This window comes from Electrophorus electricus, chromosome 2 (genome assembly GCF_041902795.1).
Source record: "Electrophorus electricus isolate QZ-2024a chromosome 2, ASM4190279v1, whole genome shotgun sequence".
NCBI classification, from domain to species: domain Eukaryota; kingdom Metazoa; phylum Chordata; class Actinopteri; order Gymnotiformes; family Gymnotidae; genus Electrophorus; species Electrophorus electricus.
Genome location: NC_137498.1, coordinates 33,560,340 through 33,581,828, shown reverse-complemented (window position 1 = coordinate 33,581,828; position 21,489 = coordinate 33,560,340). Strand labels below are relative to the sequence as shown.

At 43.8% G+C, this 21,489-nt stretch overlaps 1 protein-coding gene across 17 annotated transcripts in view; it reads right to left on the bottom strand.

Moving 5' to 3' along the window:
• Positions 1–21,489, bottom strand: part of samd12 (sterile alpha motif domain containing 12) — a 61,070-nt gene that overhangs the window by 12,832 nt on the left and 26,749 nt on the right. The gene's annotated exons all lie outside the window — the stretch shown is intronic.

The window sequence follows — 21,489 nt, the reverse complement described above, 5'->3', positions numbered from 1 at the left end:
AGGCTACCTATGCATTGATAATCAGCTCCTAGCGCTTCCACTGAATTCCCGCTCAGCCCTGTCCCAGCCTCCCTGAGCCCACCCCTGACCAAAGCCCTTTCAGCCCCATCACCACTGACAACCTTCCCTTTGTAGTGGCCGAGGGGCTTGCTGATTGGAGAACTCGTGAAACACTTTTTTTTTGGTGGCTCTGATCCACTGTAGGTTCTTTTTTGGCAAATGGCCTGGGGCAGTGTTTAAGACCTTTGAAGGGATATAGTCCCAGCTCTGTCTCTCTTTCTTTCTTTATTTGAGTTGATTCCAAATTGCTTTGGAGGCGAGGGAAGGCCGGGCTCGGTAACAAGAACCACCAATATGCTGTTGCTGCCCATTCAATCTGACAGACTTCACTGGATTTACCAGCGAGGAAAGACTTGCCAACTGCCATGCTGTTTGACTGCAGTCTGGCCTCCATGCTCACCACCTGTTAGGTATAGTTAACATGGCAATTAAATAGAAGTTATTAAAGATGTGACAAGGTGAGCCAGTTTGCTCTGAAGCTGATGGTCTTCAATTAATCGCCACTGAATGGGCTACACTGCTACAAACATTTGTCCACACCAAAACACCTGGGTTGGCTTACTTCAAAACACACATTATGCCAGAATGTTTTGGGGCGTTGTGGTGCTCCTCCACCCTTACCAAAGGTCCCAACAGACATATCTAACACCACACATAGGCACCTGGCCTGGTGTGAGCAGCTTCCTGTACGCTGGTGTGTACTCCTAAATAGGTCGTCCTGTTCTCCCACGCTTTAATCTTTCTTTTCCCCTGCCCTGATTTCCGATAACACACAAAAGAGGGAAGTTTTTTTTCAAACAAAACTGTTCATCAGCATAACCCACAGAGCTTAAGTAAATATGTCTATTTATGCACACGTAGTCATTTGCTCTTTGTTCCATCTCTCATCACTGATGCATTCGTGCTCACCTCCTCCCCATGAAATTCACATGTGAGGAGACAGAAAAGAGTGCGTCCAGGTTCTGCACATGCTTTTGTGCCGGGTTCCCTGCTGACTCCAGGGAGAGCTGGTGAATAAATTACTTAAAAACATCCTGATGCACTTTTAAAAACATAATATTTTAGTAATTAAACTCTACTTAGTAAGAGCCTTCATTGATTTTGTTTTTGTCCATTCACACTGTTCTCTTTATGTACATTTTGACACTGAATATATCCTGCTGTGCTGATACAGCTTACTTGAACATCAGCAATTCCATTGATCAAATAGTTAAAATAACTATATCGGACCATAGTTATTTGGTATTATTTTGGAAATTGTTTTGCTTTTGACTCTGCTATACTTTCAATCATGCTGCATATTTAATTAATCTACTAGTAAACTGAAAGACCCATCAAGAGAAGAAACCCAAGCTAAGTATGTTAATGGAATCTCAACAAGTAGAATGATCAGTAACTTGAACAAATTTATGAAAGACTGAAAGCAAAGTATGTGGTACTCTGATTAAACACTTAACTCAAGGTGCTACAAGAGAAGGGCCATCTACTTTTAATCACTATGCTAAGATAAGTTAAAAAAGGTAGATTGAAAACAACATATACATTTTCCTAAATCTGCACAGTAGAGAAAATAAGGTTTAAGTGACTAAAAATCTGGAGCTGTCCCTTTAAAAGCAAATCTGGCAGCTGTTTATAGGTAATTTATTCAACAGCTCTTCAGAGTCAGCAGGCTAGCTGGCGTGATGCTGCCTTACCCAGCTGTTTGCTGCTTACTTTCTTACACCAAGCCTGGATGGGAAGATTGCCTCTGAGAGATAGGGATGGCATAGAGGCAGAGTGGGAGGACATTCCCTCCACAAGAAGGGTTAAAGCACAGTGCAGATCTTTGCAGCTGCATCACCTGAGCATACCAAGAGAATCGCAAACAAAACACTGAGGGGCAAATAAAACTGTATTCACTCGAAGTTTGGCACAACAGAAGTTGGGATTGGTGCTGACAGGAAGTAACCTCTTATCATTTCTGCAATTTATTATTATTATTATTATTATTATTATTATTATTATTATTTACAGTTATAATTTAGTTGACTAGGCCCAACTGTAACCTTGATGCAGAGAACCATAATTCTCATGACACTGATAAATACCTGAGGAACTGGTCCCACCTGAAAGAGCTCCCTCTCTCTCTCATCATTAACTTTGTAAAACCTAACATACAGCCAATGATTAAAGGCTTTCCATTATACCATATTAGCTACCATTATTAGAGGCTATAATACACATATAACATACTTTACTAAAAGAAGAACACTCATAGGTGTGAGCTGGCACTTTTGCATATTGGGAAAAAATTATTTCAGTAATAACTTAAGAACAATTAGTGAGCTTTCATATTTTAATATTGAACCAATTAATACTTATAGTTCTCTTGCACTTCTAAGGGTGCTAATGTTTATAAATCTAATTATACTAGTTAGTACTAGAGGGAATGTTACTATATGCCCTCAGAAGAAGAGTATTTAAAGATAAACACAAAGTGTACAGTGTACAAAGGTGGGGGGAGGGGGGAAAGCAGTGAGGAGATAGAGGGGGAGAGAGGGAGAGAAAGCTGGAGAGAGAGAGAGAGAGAGAGAGAGAGAGAGAGAGGAGGGCTGTATTCCCTAATGTGATTCTGGCTGGGTGCTCTCAGCTCCTGCTCCGAGGATTACTGCATTTTACACTTTATCTTAAAAATAGCCCCTGTGATCATTTATTCAGCCAGAGCACACCTACCTGCATTGTGTTCCTCCAAAACTATTTCTGCTGCCCAAGGCAGCTCCCCACAACTCTCAGCTCCCATGAGGTCCAGCTTCCACCTCTGCCGGCACCCCCCACCCCACCCCACCCCAAACGCCCTTCAGCCAGCCCAAAACACAACTCCTTCTCCACCTCAGTGTCCCTTAATCACATAATACCAAAACCACCATGTCATCAAAGCTGTTAGGAAACTGGAAGGGAGGAAACTCCCCCAGCTTGCCTTTAAATTTTGAACCCTGCTTTTCTCAGTCTCTGCAGGTAAACAAAAGGAAAAAAACCCCCAAAAAAACCCCATAAAGCCTAAAGAAATGCAATGTGAAGAAGAAAGAGGTTCACAGCTCTCCAGAAGAGAGCAAACCTCCAACTTGTCAGTGGCAATTACACTAGACATGGATAAGCATGTAGCCGACAGCTCTCCTAGCCCTGCTGGCAAGAGTTTATGGTGCAAAGAGAAGAGACCTAGCTAGAGCTAATCAGTGAGGTGTTGAAACTCATTAGCCTTTCATTAGGAAGTGTGGGGGACTCTCAAAAGGGTCCTAAAATGTGAGAACTGGATACTTTCAGTAGTGATGACCCATGTCGGCCAGGACATGGGTCCAGGAAGGAATTCTAATGTTTTGACTCAGCTCTTTAGCTCCATAACCTTGAAATTCATTGGTGAATAATGTTTTTCTGCTGTGAGTTGACATTGCTCATATGGGAAAAAGATATTGTATTTTTTCCCCCTCACTGGAACCTCCAAAATGCTAGCGTTACATTTTGCATTCTGTGACAAAGTGGAAGTGCAGATGGTGTACATAATGTGTAGGCCTAAAGAAACAGAATATAAAATGCTACGAAGATCAAGTGAAGGAGGATGATTACAAAGTCGTAACTATAGCACAGTACTTTATAGTGACATTTGCTTGACCCTATTGTAAAACTTTTTTGTTTTTTTTGCCTTTGATAATACTATTCTTACAAGGTAACATCATCTGTATGCAGAATACAATTATACTGCATTTATACAGACAACTTCTTAAAATCAAAGCTGCCATGTTCAAAAAGTTTTTAATTCATAGATGAGATTAAAGAACATTGTGCTGTCCATTATGAGAGCAAACCAGCAGCCTTAAATGTCCTTGCAAATGATGTCATTGCAGCTATCATGGTAAATCCTAATCAAGGTTGCAGAAGGATGGAAGGCTGGTTGTTGACCTGAAAGAGAGGCCAAGCTATGTGTGTTCAAGAAATCAGGGCCTTCAACTTAAAAAACAAGCAACATTGGCCTTTCCCTCCAGAGCCATATTTGACCCAGAGCTTCATGGGAAAATGAATTCTACAGTTCCATAATTAAATCAAAAATCAATTCAACAAACAATTAGTCTGGGAGAGAAGAGCTGCTCCAGGAGTGTGGGTGTTGGGTTGCTGACTTGTTCTGGCTGATTACAAACATGTTTTCTCTCCCCCCAGGTTTGTTTTCAAGAGGCAGGAAGTTCTGCATAGGGCAAGTCTTGGTCTAATTACCCCGGATATGCGAGGGAGGTTCCAGAGAAGAAGAAAGGCAAAATTCATAGGAAACGGTAATATCTCAGTGACCCCTTGAGTAATGTTCCAGTAACATTATCAACAATTAGATGATGACGTGCTGGCCGTGTGCTTCTTGAGTTTTCATACATCAGGCCCTTGGGAGGGTTTCAGCGATCCATTCCACAAATACCAAAGAGCCAAAGCAGACAGTGTGTCCAAGGTGAGCACAAGGTAACAAGGCTGCAACTCTGAGTGAGGACTACTCCGGGTTTGGCATCAGCCCCTAAGACAAGTCTCAGCTTACATCATTTCCTGTGTACATTATGAATTACATTAAGAACTGTCAGCTATATAGGTCATGTCAGAATCGGGGTTTGCCAAGCAACTAAAAGATAAACAACATGAGTGCATGGAGACTCTGGGGAGCACACAGCGCCATGACGACTTCTATCTCTGGAACGCCGGCCCCTTGTCAGCTCTCTTTTGTGAAGAATCCAATGAAACAAGCATGCTGACTGTCCTCATAGTTGTGCTAAAGAACTCTCTTTAAAGAGCTGTTCAAACAACAATACGAGGCTTGTTAGGAGACGGCTGCCACAGTGGTAGAAGGTATGCAGAAAAGCACATTTAAAATCAATGGAAAAATACAGGGCCAAACCAAACAAGTGAGGGGGAGATTTGTGCATTCAGCAGTGACTAATGAGCACCCATTCACTTGTCTTCCAATAAAGCGCTTGGCCTGATCAAACACCCACACCCCTCTAAATAATGAAGGGATATATCTGGCCTGTTAGCTTGGCCCCTCCTTTTCCCACCCACGGCCAATCAGAACATGTGAACTGTCAGGTTAACAAACACAGAGCAGCTGACAGAGCACACCTCTATGGAAGATATGATGGGGAAATGGCATAGTTGGGTTACAGCAGGGTAAAGTTGCCATTTACTGTGTTGAGTATCACACAGCCCAAGGTTTGCTAAACTATGATAGGAACTGGGAATGACAAACAGAAGTATAGAAGGAAGGAAGAGCAAGAGAAAGAAAGTTCGTCATCACCTACAATTAAAAAGCTTTCTACTTGGAGTCTTGGGAGAACTCAATGAATCAGTTCTACAATCGCAAATCAGAATTTTCTCCCTAAGCATCTATAATAATCACTGTTGTCATGGGAAACGGAACTTGTCCATATTGTTCCTTGCCGCTGCAGATGTACTAAAAGGATATGACTAAAAGGATATGACTCAGTGAATCTTAATCACACTTCAGGAAGGAATCCTTTGAGCAGAAAGCCCAAGCAAATAAGCCAATTCATCGGCTGACTTTCAATAAACCCCAAACCCCCTAACAGCAGGCCAAATAAACATAGACAGGGAGAAATCTGTCTACACAGCTCTGCCTAAACCTGGCATCCAGACTTCAGCAACACGGAGAGCACTAGCCACAGCCTCTGAGGAAAACCTCAGCTCCAGCTCCTTGGTGTTGGTCTGGGATGGACACTGAGGTCTGGATCCTGAACTAAGGACTCATCCTCTGTTTCCAGACTTCCCAGGCTGGACTGCTGTCGCCTGATTGCAGGTACTGCAACATGCCAAGAGCAGCAGGCTTCCAATGGCGCAGCATCAGGCATGCTCATTTAGGCCTGGCATAAGCCTCTTCTGCATCCTTACAGCATGGCACACCAGGGCAGACTTGTCAGGGCTGGCCCATGGAAACCAAACCAAAAGCCTGACAATGTGAATATAAGTCCATGCTGTTACTAGGTTCATGGGGTTTGACGTATGTGTGCTGCTGTGTGTATGTGTGTATTTTTGTGCATATGTTGATCTATATATGGTGTTTATTTCACTCATCCTCATCCATGGTGTGCCCCAGCACTCTGTATTTTTGGTTGGATTTTTTTCTCCAGACTACATCAAACAGAGGCGAGGGTGGGCTGTTATCCACCACCGTGTCTAGGGAATGGCAGGATTTCACTGCCATTAGGGGAGGAGAAAATGAGTTTGTCTTCATGGTTGAGTACGGCACAGGTCTGTTACAGTTTTCCATATACAGGGCAGCATGGAGGCTCCTGCTAATTTTAATGATATTTACCACCAAGAGAGGAGGGCAGCATAGAGATGAGGGTTAGGGAACAAGTCGGCTTCCTAATGAACATTAATATGATGAACCTTTCATATCGTATCACCAGCCAAGTGGAACTGAGTTTACTTCCTATACATTTTATAAACAGAATACACATGACAAGTATGTTGGTGAACAGGACTATCTAAACAGATTTTCATAGCTGTAATTTTGTGTCTAACATGCAAGAAAGCTAAGACCCAGGCACAGTGGCGGGTTCTTCAGCTTGTGTTCTTGCTGTCCTTACTCTCCTGCATGCTACAGGAAGCCTGCAGGGAGGGATACAAGCTTGACATCCTCTGAACCCTGACATAGCCATAGCTCATGCAGAGGACGCAGCTAGCAACAGGACAGACCAGTGAGTGGTTTCATTAAAAGGCCAGCAGGACAGCCACGTTGTCCACAAGGCTTTGTCTGAGTATCGGCAGGGGCTCCTATGAACCCGCCAGACAGAACCTGTTGTCAGTTGAGGGAGTGCCGGCATGTCTGGACTTGAGTAACTGCCGCCACCATGGGGATCTTGGTTTTAGGGCAAGAGGGTGGTCTCAGCGTGGGGGCGGGTTCAACCAAGATGCCCATTCATGATGGAAGGATGCAGGGGTGTTTGTGGCAGCTGCTGGTGGACTGTTATTCTTACATACACACACACACACTACATATTACAGAGGGTAAATGATGAGGATGGTTTACATGGAGACTGGGGAAATGAGAGACCATCAGATGAAATCACAGGCTGTACAGTGGGACGAATGAGGAAAGACAGAGGCCTTCTGGGGACTTTGAGGCTGATGGGAGCAGACATTTTCTTCCCTCTGATTCCCTCTAAATAGAGTGACACTTCTGCAAATCCACTGAGGCCACAGTTCTGTTGGGGCCTTATTTCTTTGTTGATTTTTTTATATAAGCCGTCGTACAGTTTATGAGACAAATGCTTACCAAACACTGGTGGTTGGAAGTAGGGAGGAGGGGGGTGCAGGAATGTCATGTCACAAAATGTCTGTAGTTAGCTTGTACATAATGAACAACACACTTGGGATACAAGCCCAGTATAACCCACAGCCTATATGCTTTACAGAAATAGCGTCAGTTTTTTGAGGCACAGTAATATGCATACACAAATACTAACGAACTCCCATTTAGCTACACACTTTCTACCCCAGCACACACACAGACACATGCATTCTTCTTCTAATACATTGCAGACCCACACAAAATACATACTCTTGCTTGTTCTCCAAGCTGAGGTTATTCAGGAGTGTGTAATTCTGCATAGCCCTTGACCTCAGAGGTATTGTGGGAGGTGTAGTTCTCCATGGACATGAAGCCTTGCCACAAACAGTGTGCAACTCTGCCACTGGCATACAATCCTAGCATCATGGCCCTGATAATGACACTTCTAGGGGAGTGGGAGTGTGGGTGGGCGGAATAGGCACAAGGGAGTTCTTCCTCCGTCCACATGCCTCTGCTAGCCAGCCTGCTTCCATGACTATGCAGCACAGGGAAGACCATGAAGAGGAAATTCAGGGGCAAGACTGCCAACTGGTTGGGGCTCTACACCGTTGGGATCACAGCACCTCCTTGAGGTGTGGAGACACATGACAAGGCAATTATCAGTCCGTCGTCTCAGTCTCTTCTCTAATTGAGGGACTTTAGCTTCCAGAAAGTTGTGCAGAGCTCTCACATATCTGGGCTGAGAAGATGCACTGACAGCATTTTTTATATTCAAATACATATTTCAGCACTGAAAATAAATACTCAGACCTGCCAAACTGATTGTTTTGCTGGCTTGATGAAGCTCTTTGGATTGAGTGTTACCAGCTGTTGTGCTAGTTCTCTTAGTTCTTCTGCTGGATAGTGACTTCTTCTCTTTCTTTCTTTCAGGAATTGCCTTTTAGTACTTACTGAACTAAAAGCAATGTTTTAAATGCTAGGGTTTGGATCTGAGTAAAAGAGGTTTAAGAAAGTAACATGGCTTGGAGGGGAGAGGGTGTGATCTTGGAACTTGTAACTGGTTGTATCATGTTGTAAAATCCACCGATGCAGGAACCAAACCTAACAGGACATAATTTCGTCAATGTTGGCTTTCTATACACACGGGGCTGGCTTTGTGCCCAGGGCTTTCCAGCCCGTGCTGTAAACATTCATAATTAAGGCCATGTCAGAACTGTTCTGTTCACACTCACATACAACCCCATTTTAATTGCCTTCGCATGCAACATGGGCAAGCCAGGAGGATCAAAGGGTCTGCTGTGAGCAGACTCTCTCTCACTCTCAGTCTCGCACTCACACACTCGCTCCAACTATAACTCTCAATTTCTTCCTCTCTCACTCTCTCCAAGTCAGAGGTGATTATTCTCTCAAGCCCTCCTCAAACAATTAACACAGATGGTGAAGATGAAGGAGCTAGGGTAAACATTAGCTCTATGTGTGAGGAATGCACACATGATTTGCATATCGCCTTTTCCATATGTGACTCCCTCACACACGCCTCTGACACTCTCTCCCTGATAAAGCTGTGGCCCATACACATGCAAATACAAGCACACTCCTGCATATCTGTCATTTATGCCTGTAAAACTTAACACATAACACTCAATATAACCATTTGATTAAAATACCTTTAAACACTGAATTGTCCAGCACTGGTCTAGCTGGAATGGCAGTAAAAAATATTAGGACTTTCTCCACCTGGCTTTAACAGGTTTGAAGAAGGAGAATGGTCTCGGAGCAGGTGACCAACCGCCCTACTGGCTGCGACTCACCCAGCCACAGTGGCCACAGAAGCTGGCATACAGCACTGTGCTGCTGCAGGTCCTCAGCAGATACCTCTCTACGTTCCATGTGTTTGGGAGTGCAAGAAGAGTAGTGTTTACATGTATGTGATGAACTATTTGTTTAATTCTCATGTACGATTCCACACCACCTGACCACGATAGCCCTAATTAGCAGAAGAGAGGGCATTGGAAATATGGGGTGATGGAATATGCACTACACCTATAGTGCTGCTGGCAAGTTGCCGGCAGATTTGAGTGTGAAAACACCATAAGTGAGTGCGCACACACACACACACACACACACACACACACACAGACATATTCACTCACACACACTCACACACACTCACACACACACACACACACACACACACACACACACACACACACACACACACACACACACACACCTCTTAAACAATTTGCATTTTCAACTAGATCACTTTGGAACTTGCTGGACTACTCACCCTATCTGTTCACATTTTACTCTACAGTCGCTCTGGAACTTTGAACTTGCTTTTACTGATCTATTACAAAGGCAAAAATATTTAATGCAGTGCAATCCCTATATTTCTTGTCAGGAGACAGCCGCCCTAAACTACTCCTGATTACTTCCAGCCTCCGAGGGTTCCACACACTTACCTGCAAGTACAACACAACCACTTCACCATTCTATTCTGAAAATGCATTCAAAGCCCTACACATCCAACACAGCCAACAGAGCTGCCAGAACTACTGACACCTTTAGGCAAAAGTAACATCGTTTGCTAGCTTACTTTGTTTACATTCCATAAACATTAAAAAACAAAAAACAAGATTTACCATTAAGATGCAAATTCAAAGTCAGTTTGATGCATCAAGATATGCACATTTCATTTTCCTCATTAGGATATTCACAGCATAACTGCACTGATCAGTTCAGAAGACAAACATTGCAAAACCAACCCCTAACTAATCAGCAATAAAAGATTGACATATTTTCCTGTAATAGTATTAGTTTTTTTTTCCTGTAAAATTAACTTGTAAACTAAAACAGTAAAAAAAAATTTCTCTTCACAACAAAACCATGACATCATTAAATTACATATTTGTATGAAAAATAAAACGATTATCTGATCTCCCTTATCCAAACACTATTCAACAGTCCCACAAAAAGCTTTACTACTCTAATGCCCCGATTTGTATAAAAGATGAAGTTCAAGTATTATGGTAAAGTTCAAGATCCAACTGCATAACAGCATCCCAGAAAATCATCGACATCCAATACTTCATCATCTCCAGGCCTTGAGCTCAAATGAGATATAGCTCTGTGATAATAGTTTTGAGCACAATGACCTTGTGTTTAAGAGGGCAAAGACCTTAGGAACAAATTATCTGAGCAAAGTTAGGAGATAAGTGTGCACGAAGGTAAGGTAATCGTACAGAGCACCTAGGCAGCCCACCTAGGCATGTCTCTCAAGAGCCTGCCAAATGTGCACTCTTTGTTTCTCCACTGCCTTCCCTGCCAAAGCTCCTTGTAAGATGCATTAACATTTCCTTTCATGAAAGTTATTGCAGCAACTCTTCTTTGTGCAAATAACGATTAGTCCTGAAAGTCCTTTTGAAATTCATGAATCTGATGGTTGCCAGGTAGCAAAGACACCTAAGCTGGTTTCTCCCTCAGTATCCTGTATATTGCTACCCAGTGGACTGCACTTGGCACCAGAGAAAGGGATGCGGGAGACCAATGCCAGCATCACACAAGCTCGCTTAAATATCTGTGCCTTTCAGTGAAATACTTTTTGGACATTTTGTATTTCTGGCAGTGCAGTTTCAGGTGGAATTGTATAAAAAATGCAAACATCCAACACAACTAATAAGTCACATTCTGTACCAATGTACATAATCTGTTCCATATACAGCTTCTGCTCCTCTCCTCAACTGACAGTGAAAGCAGGAGGAGGCTTCGATGTGGTGTAGAGGTGTAACGGCTCTAAAGTATTCTATAGTGCACTGGCTTCATCTTTAGCATGGACAGGCACACACTGAGACACACAGGGACACATAGGGCTGGCCAGCCTTGGGCCTCTAGTCTGCCTGTGTGGAGCAGATACTGGGGGCAGTCAATACACTGCAAATGCTTCACTCTGTAATACTGCCCTGGGCTTATGGTCCAATTAGAGAAACCCAGAGCAAGTTAGCATCCAATCAGATTCATGCTGTGCTATGATTCTTATATGCGTATATCAGTATATGCACCTCAATTCACACACATACACATGTACACAAGTGCCCATGTGCACACACCTGTATATGCTCAGATTACAAGATGAATTGTCGAACAGTATGGTCAGTGGTTAATTCTGCTCTTTCACTAGTTGAGCATGAAGACTTGTTTGATTAAAATCTGAGCAGCATTCTTCAAAGCCATGGCAAACTAAACACGATTTCATTTAAAGGCTTGTTCTGGAGGACATATTTGAGTGTTAGATACTCTCCAAGTGAGCTGCCGTATTTCCCCCTAACGTCTCAGTCCTGTACCTCACTCCATGTTCTGCTGTAGACGACACTGTGTTGCCTCCAGATTGTTTTTGTCGTTCTTTTTCAATAACACACTGTTAATGCAATTTCTGTAAGTGTTTTTTTTTTTCTTCAAAAAAAATCCAGCCAGTAACAGGTAGGCCTGTCATCAGCTGAGCTGGCAGGGGATCTGGGTTCAATATCTTTGTCAGATATATTGTAATTTGGACGGGCAGTGTGGCAGAACCTGCTGGTCGGAATATTGCTTTGTATTTCCCCAGAGTCTCCTTTACCTCCACCAGCCCCCTTGTCTTTCTCCTTCTCTCCTCTGCTTTTCTCTCTTTTCACACTTTTCTTTTTTTGGGGGGGGGTGGCTGGGAGGTGTATGGACCAGGAGAGAGGGTTTGCATCTCATACACTCATCTGCTCACACCACCACAGCTCACTGATACAGTGATCTATTTAAAAGTCTGTGTGAGGAGCAGGTGTCTCACCAGCCCCCCTCCCGCACTCCATTATGCCCCAAAAAACAGGAAGGAGAACCAGACGGAGAAAGGAGCATATGCAAAAGATACACAAAAACATCGCACCATGCCATCAAAGCTGAGGTCTGGGTAATGCAAGCATCAGACCATATTTAGAGTCATAATCTAATTTATCTTCCATGTACACACAAACCCAATGCTGCTAAAACAAAATGCTAGGTGAGGCTGCTTCATCATGCTTGCTGGAGAATGAGCCACTGTTCACTCTCAGCCCTGCAATCTCACCCTCTTGCTGCTGCTGCTTCTCTGTCTCACTCTGTCAGGACTGTTCTCCCAGTCTCTCTGTCTCCCAGCCAGCTGGAGCAGCTCGGACGCTAATCCTGCCCAGACACCAGCTTTCTCCTCTATGCTGGGCTTATTAAACACACGCCTATTTTACTCAGTGGGATTAGGAGGGTCCAAGTTCTGAAGAATAAAAGTTGCTTTGATACGTGACTGGAGTTACAACCTAACATATTTCTTCCAAGTGGAATGTAAATGTAGAGACAGAGAGGGAGAAAGAGAGAGAGAGAGAGAGAGAGAGAGAGAGAGAGAGAGAGAGAGAGAGGTGAGGAGACATGCAGACTGGCCTACTGACACTAAACCACTCCAGGTGGTTCTGGCTCCCTGCCCAGAGCCCATCTCCCACTTAGCCTGTCTCCAATCAGGTCCTGTGTGTAAGCTCTATCACGCCACGATCACATCTCTCCTTGTGTTGGAGCAGGCTAAGAACACACGCAATGCATTTGGCTGAAGAAGGAAATACTAATATCGAGCTGATGTGTTCGGGTCCGCAGGCACCCAGATAAGAGAGAGGAGATGACAAACAGCCTCATCCTCAGCGCCACACAGATAAGCTGCCCTTGGGTCAGTCGAGCCGAGGACAAGTCTCTTGTTGACCACCGTGCCATGCTGGCATGCTGAGAAATGGAGCAGGCCATATAAACATGCGTTTGGTGACGCAACACCTAATCAAGACAAAGTGGTCTGCAAATCTCTCTGACATTTGGCTAGTACCACAGGGTCTGTTGGCATGGTAACATGTGGAGATTGGTCAAGAGGCAAGCTCCACAAAACTTCTCTTTTCAAATCTGATAGCTGCCTTTGTCTCGTGTGGTTATCAGGCTTGTTGGCTACATAAATAAGTAGACTTTTTAAAGTGAAAAGACCCAAGTAACATTAAAAAACCCAAGTACTTAAAAACTTGAAAACACAAGTAACATTAATACTAATATAATGCTCAATAAAATTGTCTGGATCTTAAAAAAAGGCGAAGAACAATCACATTTTTACATAGTTAATATTAAATACAGGAACACTTCACTTCTAATTACATATGTATCGCTTATCAGCAAATGCCAAAAAATGGTACACTCGTGTAGCATGAAAGTTTTCTACTTTCTTGGCAGAGCCTACAACAGAGATAACACCAGAGAGACCAGAGAGAAGGAGAAGAGGAGAAAGACCAGGATCTTATCAGTGGCATGCACACAGGGATCAGCTGGGAGATCAGAGAAAGCTGACGCAGGGTCACACACTGAAAGTGCAGGTGGCTTCACACTTATCATCACTGCTTCCCTCGGGGGAAGGGGGTGGGGGTAATGGAGGTTGGGCATGCCAGCACCATTGATCAGGCCCATCTGTGCGATATGGCTCCAGACAGAGCAGGCTGCTACAACCAGCAATGAGCTTCTGCCATTTTGCCCCTGCTGCCCGAGAGATGGAGAAATAACCCGCACTTGCCCTGTGGGAACTAGGTGATGTTGCTTTTTGACAGCTATAGCAAAAGGTGTAGGAAGAGCTTACCAGGCCTGAGCAGCACCAAGCTCACCTGGCTTCTCTGCTTTCCATGTGCTCAGGGCTAGCATAACTGACTTATCGCCTACTAGGAGCTCTTGTGTGGAAGGCTAACAAGTCCCTCTTTAAAAACATTTCACCCATGGTGAGGGGGGTTGATGCTGCTGGATGGGTCAAGATGAACAAGGTGAAAAGATCCCAGCTCAAAGCCCTCAGCAGCAGACAGAGAACACCTCCCAGCGCCAGTAAATTACAATAAACAGCAGTGCAACCATAAAGCGTGGGGTAAGGAAATTAAAGCCTATCTCACAGATCTGTACACAAGGGCAGTGTAATTATGCTGCCACGTGGACTAAATGTGGCCAGCTGTTGTTTTCACTGCTGTAATTGATTTGGCAAGGTGCTCTGTTGCTAATAGCCAGAGGACACAAGGCTGACCTGCCGTTGGGGGGTGGGGGGGTGAGCTTGTGGTCAGCAGCTACGGCTGTGCTGGGGTCTCTTACGTTTGATTTGTCAGGAGGGCAAACCATCCGCACAACTCCAAGTAATCAGATGGCTTGATTAAAAAATTGCCTCGTGCTGCAGGGAAAGGCACACCCCCTCACAACCTCCCTCAAACCCCCACATGTGTGAAAATTCCAGATGGGGTCATAAAATGTTCCCACCCCATTCTTACCGCCACCAGCACTACCAGCAGCAGCAGCAGCCGCCACCATCATTAAGTAAAACAAGGGCAGTAATGAAAGCGTCACGGGCGGTGATCAGATGGTGGAGTGTGTAAAAACAAGGTGCTGTGGAAATGAAGCTGTGAGTGGACAGCTGGGGACAGAGCAAGCACTTCAAACACGTGGGGTGGGTAGGCGGTGGGCTCTCGCCCCTCTGGGGCCTCTGGGCACCTGCGACAGGGGCAGTGGCTCAGGGCTCAGGCCTCAGGGTAGGTCTGCTAACTTCACCTTTCAACTAGATGTAGTGCAACAGCTTTGTCTCACAGCTGCAGACCTGGGACAGTCATGTGACATGACTTATGGTAACTTCAGTTTCATTACAGCAAGTTTACTGAAACCAAAAAAGAACAAGTCTGTTTTATACACCCAATTTCACTCTGTTCTTTACTCACACGCACGCACACACATGCACGCACACAAACACACACAAACACAAACACACACACACACACACACACAGGGCAATATTGCAATTAATGAAGCAAAGATTGTGCTTTGGCAATATACAAATATAAATCTGTGTGTACTGTACAATAATCAGCTGTGTGCAAACACTACACATGCTGTGACAACAGCAAACTTAATACTAAGCTGTAAATAGCATAGTATGCTCATTATAACCCACCACCATGCAGTATTATTATCTTTTCCAGTTACTTTCCCACTAGAACAAGTGTGTGGCACAACTGTGCTGATAGCAAAATCAGACTCTTGATTCATTTGTGACAGCGCAACACGTGATTCAGTGCCAGCTCAGAACACAACACCACCCCACCAGTCTTCCACACATACTGCCACATTGCACTTTCAGTAACATGACTGCTTAACATCTGCTGAGACTAACTAGCCTCATAAAGGAACAGCACCATGGCGCTGATCCAGAATGGCTGCTCCCAAGGAGTTTCTGCAAATCAGATAACAAATCATATCATGCTTTAAAAAAGAGTAAGTACATAAGCTCTAGATAGGCCACATCTACAGACCACGCCCATGTATTGGCTAACGAGCTATCAATTACATGCTTAACACGATGCTATTGGCTGTGGAGCAGAACCATCTGGGCCCGGCCGTCTGGACATAGGTGATGGCTGCCTCTTTCCTTCTGCTCCTCATGTCGCTCTTTCCACCACAAATCTTAGCTCTATGCATGCAGCATGCTGTGTCAAACCGGTTTGGTTCAACGCAGGCACACCTGAGACACATCAGCCTACACAGCAGCAGCTGCTCCAATATCAGACCATATATGATCTAAAAAAAAAACACCTGACTGAAGGGAGGAATCAGGTGGGGGAGTTACTTAAGGGGGCAAGTAACATACATGGGACAGAGAGTATATCTGTATGTGGGTGCGTGTGGGAGAGAGACATGGAGTGTGAACTGGTAGCACAGACCCTCAGACACCTTCTTAGTTTGCTGCATCAAAGGCACAAGGAAGATCAATCAGCCAGAACAGAACAGCTAAAAGACCTTTCAATGAACTTGCTCTAATCTCCACCCAATGTTACAATCAAACTGAAAGTTGGAGTCCTAAAGATGACCCAAGGGTTTAATAACTATCCATGTGAAGTTTGTAAATCTTTAATGGAGGGCAACTAAGCCTCCAGCACCCTGACACACACATGTGTGTGCACACACACACATGCGTGTGCATGCACACACTCACACACATGCTCCTGTTATGGACTCAGTGTGAATTAAAAAGCTTCCATGATTCATTTGTATCAAACCCTTTGGGCATATTTTTGTCTGTAAATATTTATTATCTGATTATTATCAAGTTTGAAACCACTAGAAACCAATTGACTCTCCAAGATGAATAAGTACTTCAGGTTCAGTGACTGGAGTTTACCACCAAGAATGATGCTCAACTCAATGACATCTTGGCACCATCAGCTGTGGTTCTCCATTATTGGAGCACCAAAACAATTATGTATACTGTTGCATTATGAAAGGAAAGGTGCGTAGAAAAGGAAGAAAACAAGCCAAAAGGACTTTGGCTATGTGGCACAGCACAGAAAGGGAAGCAACAGTGGGTAAAAGGCTTCTTCAGCAGGGTTATTCCAGCCATAATGCCATACAAACAGGCCTATGAAGGCACACTACCCCAGTGTTCTCTAGCTGGGCTTTTCTGTAGGAGATGATGCCTCATGCAGACTTGGACTAAACACATTATACAATCACAGGAGGCTCCATACTTGTCTGAAGATGTGCCGTACATTACAATAATCCACATTTGATGGGCTGAACACACGCACAAATAGTATTATGTCTCCTAATCAAATCCAGTTTTCTATAATTAGTCACTTTTCCATGAGGAAAATGAGTAGTGAGACCAATAAATACAGCATCTCAAAGAAGGTTCCCCAGTTTTTGGGGGCATCATCCCTATTTCCCCAAACTTGAAGACTGCAGGCAGTAATCACTTCCTATTGAGTTCTCCCAGTGAGATCAGAAAAGGACATTTAGGCAGACAATTAAACATGAAATGTGCAATAGCACCAATTATGTCTAATGATGGATTGTTGGATTTAACGTTTGAAAATGTTGTGAGATTTCTATTGAAAAGAAGAAATTGAGACTGGGAAGCACACACATAAAGACAGAAAGACAGACAGACTAGGAGAGAGCGAAAGAGTGAAAGAGTGAGAAGGAAGAAAGAAAAAGAAATGCAAAAGGGCAAAGGAGATAGAAAAAGAAAAAGGCTAAAATATTGGTATATTAGAGAGACCACACAAATACTTGTGTGTGTGTGTGTGTGTTTGAGTGTGTGTGCATGCACTGTCACAGCAGGAAAGATCATGCTCAATAGTGCAGAGAAAAGTCACAATCAAGCTAATATAAGCAAGAGGAACAAATCAGCTCAGTTTTAAAAAACCTGTGTGAATTTATAAAGAAAATATATAATCATTAATCAGTTTGCTGAAAAAGGACTAGCTGATTTACACAAAAACAAGTCACAAACACAAAACACCAGAGTGTTACCCCTCATGCACACAAGTGGGTCACCAGGTGTTACATTGGCTCACAAATGCAATATTTTCTCTCTCATGGATGACACAATCTAGCCTTGGCAAGGTCAATGGCCCACAGGGTCCCGCTCAAAACTAAACTCTTAACAATGCTTGAAAAATCTGAATGCCAGCCATGACCTCTGAACTCCAGCCAAGTGATTATCAGTACCTAGAAGTCGAGGGCTTCCTCTGACAATACAAAGCTAATGCGCCTAGCAGAATGGACAATGGTTGTGCCATGGGAGAGAAAGCTCCCTCGCTAATTACATGCTACATTATATTCAGGCAGTGCAGCACAGAGGATCAGTAATGGAGGTGAACGTGTGTGTGTGTGTGTGTGTGTGTGTGTGTGTGTGTGTGTGTGTGTGTATAATATATATCTGCAGACCTTAGCAGCGATTTTATCAAAAATAAAAAATCCTCCCAATATTAATGTAGAATACATTATTTCCTAATTGCCACAGCTTTTTATGAGCATGAACGCTCTTTCTGAATCTGTGTTTCTCCACTTCCTGCCACCGATGCATCCCTAAACTACACACACAAACTACTCTGTTTTTCTTGTGGTTTGCTGATTTTCATCCTAATCTCCCCATAATTGGCATCAATGTAATAAAGACAGCCTGGTGGACCCTAGGCCAGCGCAGTGGTGGACCTCAGAGAGGAAGGGGGCCTGTGAGGATCTTATTACTGAGCCTCAGTGGGGCGAGATGAACTGGCCGCTCCCACTCTAATGTCTGCACTATCGATTCTGTTATAGAGGTTCATGGCCCAGCACTGGGTAACCAGACACATGGCAGTAGCCAGCGCATGGATTTCAGCTTATGAGTATGTGTGCGCATCTGCATGCCGGACATTGGGAGACACCAGGGTCCAGAGGGAGACAGAGGCCAGACAGCGCGGAATTGGGCCAGTGCTGTTTTAATGCGGTGTGGGCAGGAGAGCGAGGCTCGGGACCCTGCAACCCGAGCCCTCTGGGTGCTGTGCCTGCTCCTGCCAGGCAGCCGCACACTACGGCTCTGTTCTCCAAACAGACCACTCCCTTTCCTCTCCCTTTCCACCGTGCTGATTATTCTGTGATGCACCCTCATTATACCACAATGTTGTATGTATCTGTCCAGCTGTAGCAGCAGAGATGACATACTGTCCGTGCATCGCTAAAACCTGTGCAGCTTTCCCGTGAAGGTTTTCTTGATGCTGTTAGGTCAGATAGCTCCAGCTTCAGCTCTGCCCCTGGAAAGCTCCTCTACAGAATCTCCTAATCACAACTTTCCAAAAAAGCACATGTTAGAGATATACTGAAACTGCTGTGGGATAGTACCCCTCCAGAAGCAGGGGTTTAATATAGCTATCCTACAAACAAACTCCTCCTTCCCAATGCTCCAGCAGGTTGAAGGGCTGAGCTTCATTACGAACCCTACACATGTCATTTGTGTCTCACTACTCCTGCTTTCCTTGAGAGCCCTGCTTCTCTCACACACACTAATGTACCAGACATGAACTCAGGCAGGGAAGTGTATGTGCACACAGAAACACACACACACACACACACACACACACACACACACACACACACACACACACACACACACACACAGACCCACAAACACTTGTTCATGTACACACCTACAAAAGAGAGACACACCCACACATGCACAGGCCAAACACCCAAACACACACATACGGCTTGGTTGCATCTTCCTGGTTTGTCCCTGGATGAACGAGGCCATTGCGGGCTTCTGACCTTTGCGATCTCTGCCCACACCATGCCATCTGCAAAGTGCCATTTGGCAGACCTAAGATTAGCCCCAAATCACTGATAAAGAACCCGCAGCTTAAAGTGGAGATGGAAGCGGCATGCACTCACCTCCTCATGCCAAGGGTATTTTAGTATCAGGTGGGTGGTAGGCAGCAAGAAAATATTTCTGATAAAGCTCCCATAAAAATCTGTGGACACAGTAGCTACAAGAGCCATCTAGAGTTAAAGCAATTCTCAACAGCATGGATCGCTAATTAAATCCTAACACTGAGTTTTTCATTGATGTGATTTTTGTCTTCAGTGAGGCTAATTCTCAAAGTCTTTGTTGCATTTTGTGTGAAAGGTTTAATCTGGCATGCCCAAGATTTAAATAGGGAAATTCACAACGACAGTAAAGACCTATTTAAAGCTTGGGCATTTCTTTTGAGGAAGAAACGCTTTCTTCTACACACAGTAATTAGCAAGAGTATTAAACAAATAAAGGCGATTAAAGACTGTGCAGCACTGTTTCTATGTGGACATTCTGCACCTGTGTGTCCTGATGGGCATTGTTTAGAAGCTGCTGAAAGCAGAGGATTGCAGCTATGTGAACCATGAGGCACCACTCCCTCTGCAATGAGCCCCAGGCATCAGCTTGCCCGGGTACCTGCCTAACACTCAATGCATCCAGCGCCACCAAACCATGCTCCTGTTAAATATGAGGCCCAAGCAGAAAAGAGCACTTCATTAGACACAATAGTCCCATGTGACTTAACTTTATGGAAGCATTGATAGGCTATTTTTTGCTGTCTGTTTTTTTTTCTCCTTTTTCAGCAAGACATAATCATAGTTTCACTAACAAGACTGAGATAGTGTTTATTTTGGGATTGCTAGTGAAGGCAATTAAAAAAAAAGAAGAAACAAAACGAATCTGACCTTGTGGCGGAGGGGGGTTGGATCTCTTAGCATGGATCCTGAGGCTCTGACAGATAATGACACCAATCAGCTTTTTTTTCCATTCCTGACTCCCTGAGAAAAGACTACTGACCCCAGTGTACATTGCAACAGTGGCCCTCAGAAGACGCATGTCATATTTAGATATGCTGCAAATATGGCTGATATGGCTTTAACTAAAATACATCATCACAAATAGTGTCAGATATCAGAAATGGCCAACTGTACTATAATCAATCAATCACTTTATTGATATGGAGTTTATTACAAGGCTCATTGTTTGACTTGCAGCTAAGAAATCACACTGAAATTGGTAATAAGCAATGACGACACCATGAATGTAGTGGCATCTGTGCTTTAATCGATTATCCTCCCACCCAACAATGAAGGGAAGGTCTCCTGGCACCAAGATGTCTCTGCAATGGCAATTACAGGACTACCACTAACATGCTACATAATCAAATGCTTACACATCAAATACCACCTTTACAACACCCCACTGGGACACATGGCACTAAAACAATGAGGCTGCCCATACTTCTCTAAAGAGCCCCTGTAGATATTCAATGCACCAGATACAGCTTACAAATATAACATTGTAATTTTTAGATATATACAAGTTAATTTCCTTTTATACATCTGGGAGCTAAGAGTTTTTGAAAGTTTAACATAATGATTAGAATAAAGCAGTGAAGAGGACTGACTTCTCCATCCTCTCCTTTGAAGTAGCCATTCCAGTGATAAAAAGATTACTCCATCCTTGCCAGCATATTTCAGTTCACAGTGAGTGTGCATGTGTTTGATTAATGTGCTTTAATGGCCTGCGATAAGGACTGCTGTCTAGTGTAATTAATGGCAGGCAACCTGAAAACCTTTCTAAAACTACAGAGATTTGACCTCAGTGAATTCCTCATACTTAAGTAAGGTTAATTAACAACCAAAATACCAGTGAACACTATATAAACAACTAAGGCATGCAAGCACAAAAGCATGAGAAAAATGCGTGAGAAAAAATCCTTCGGGGAAGCAAAATTAAAAGAAAC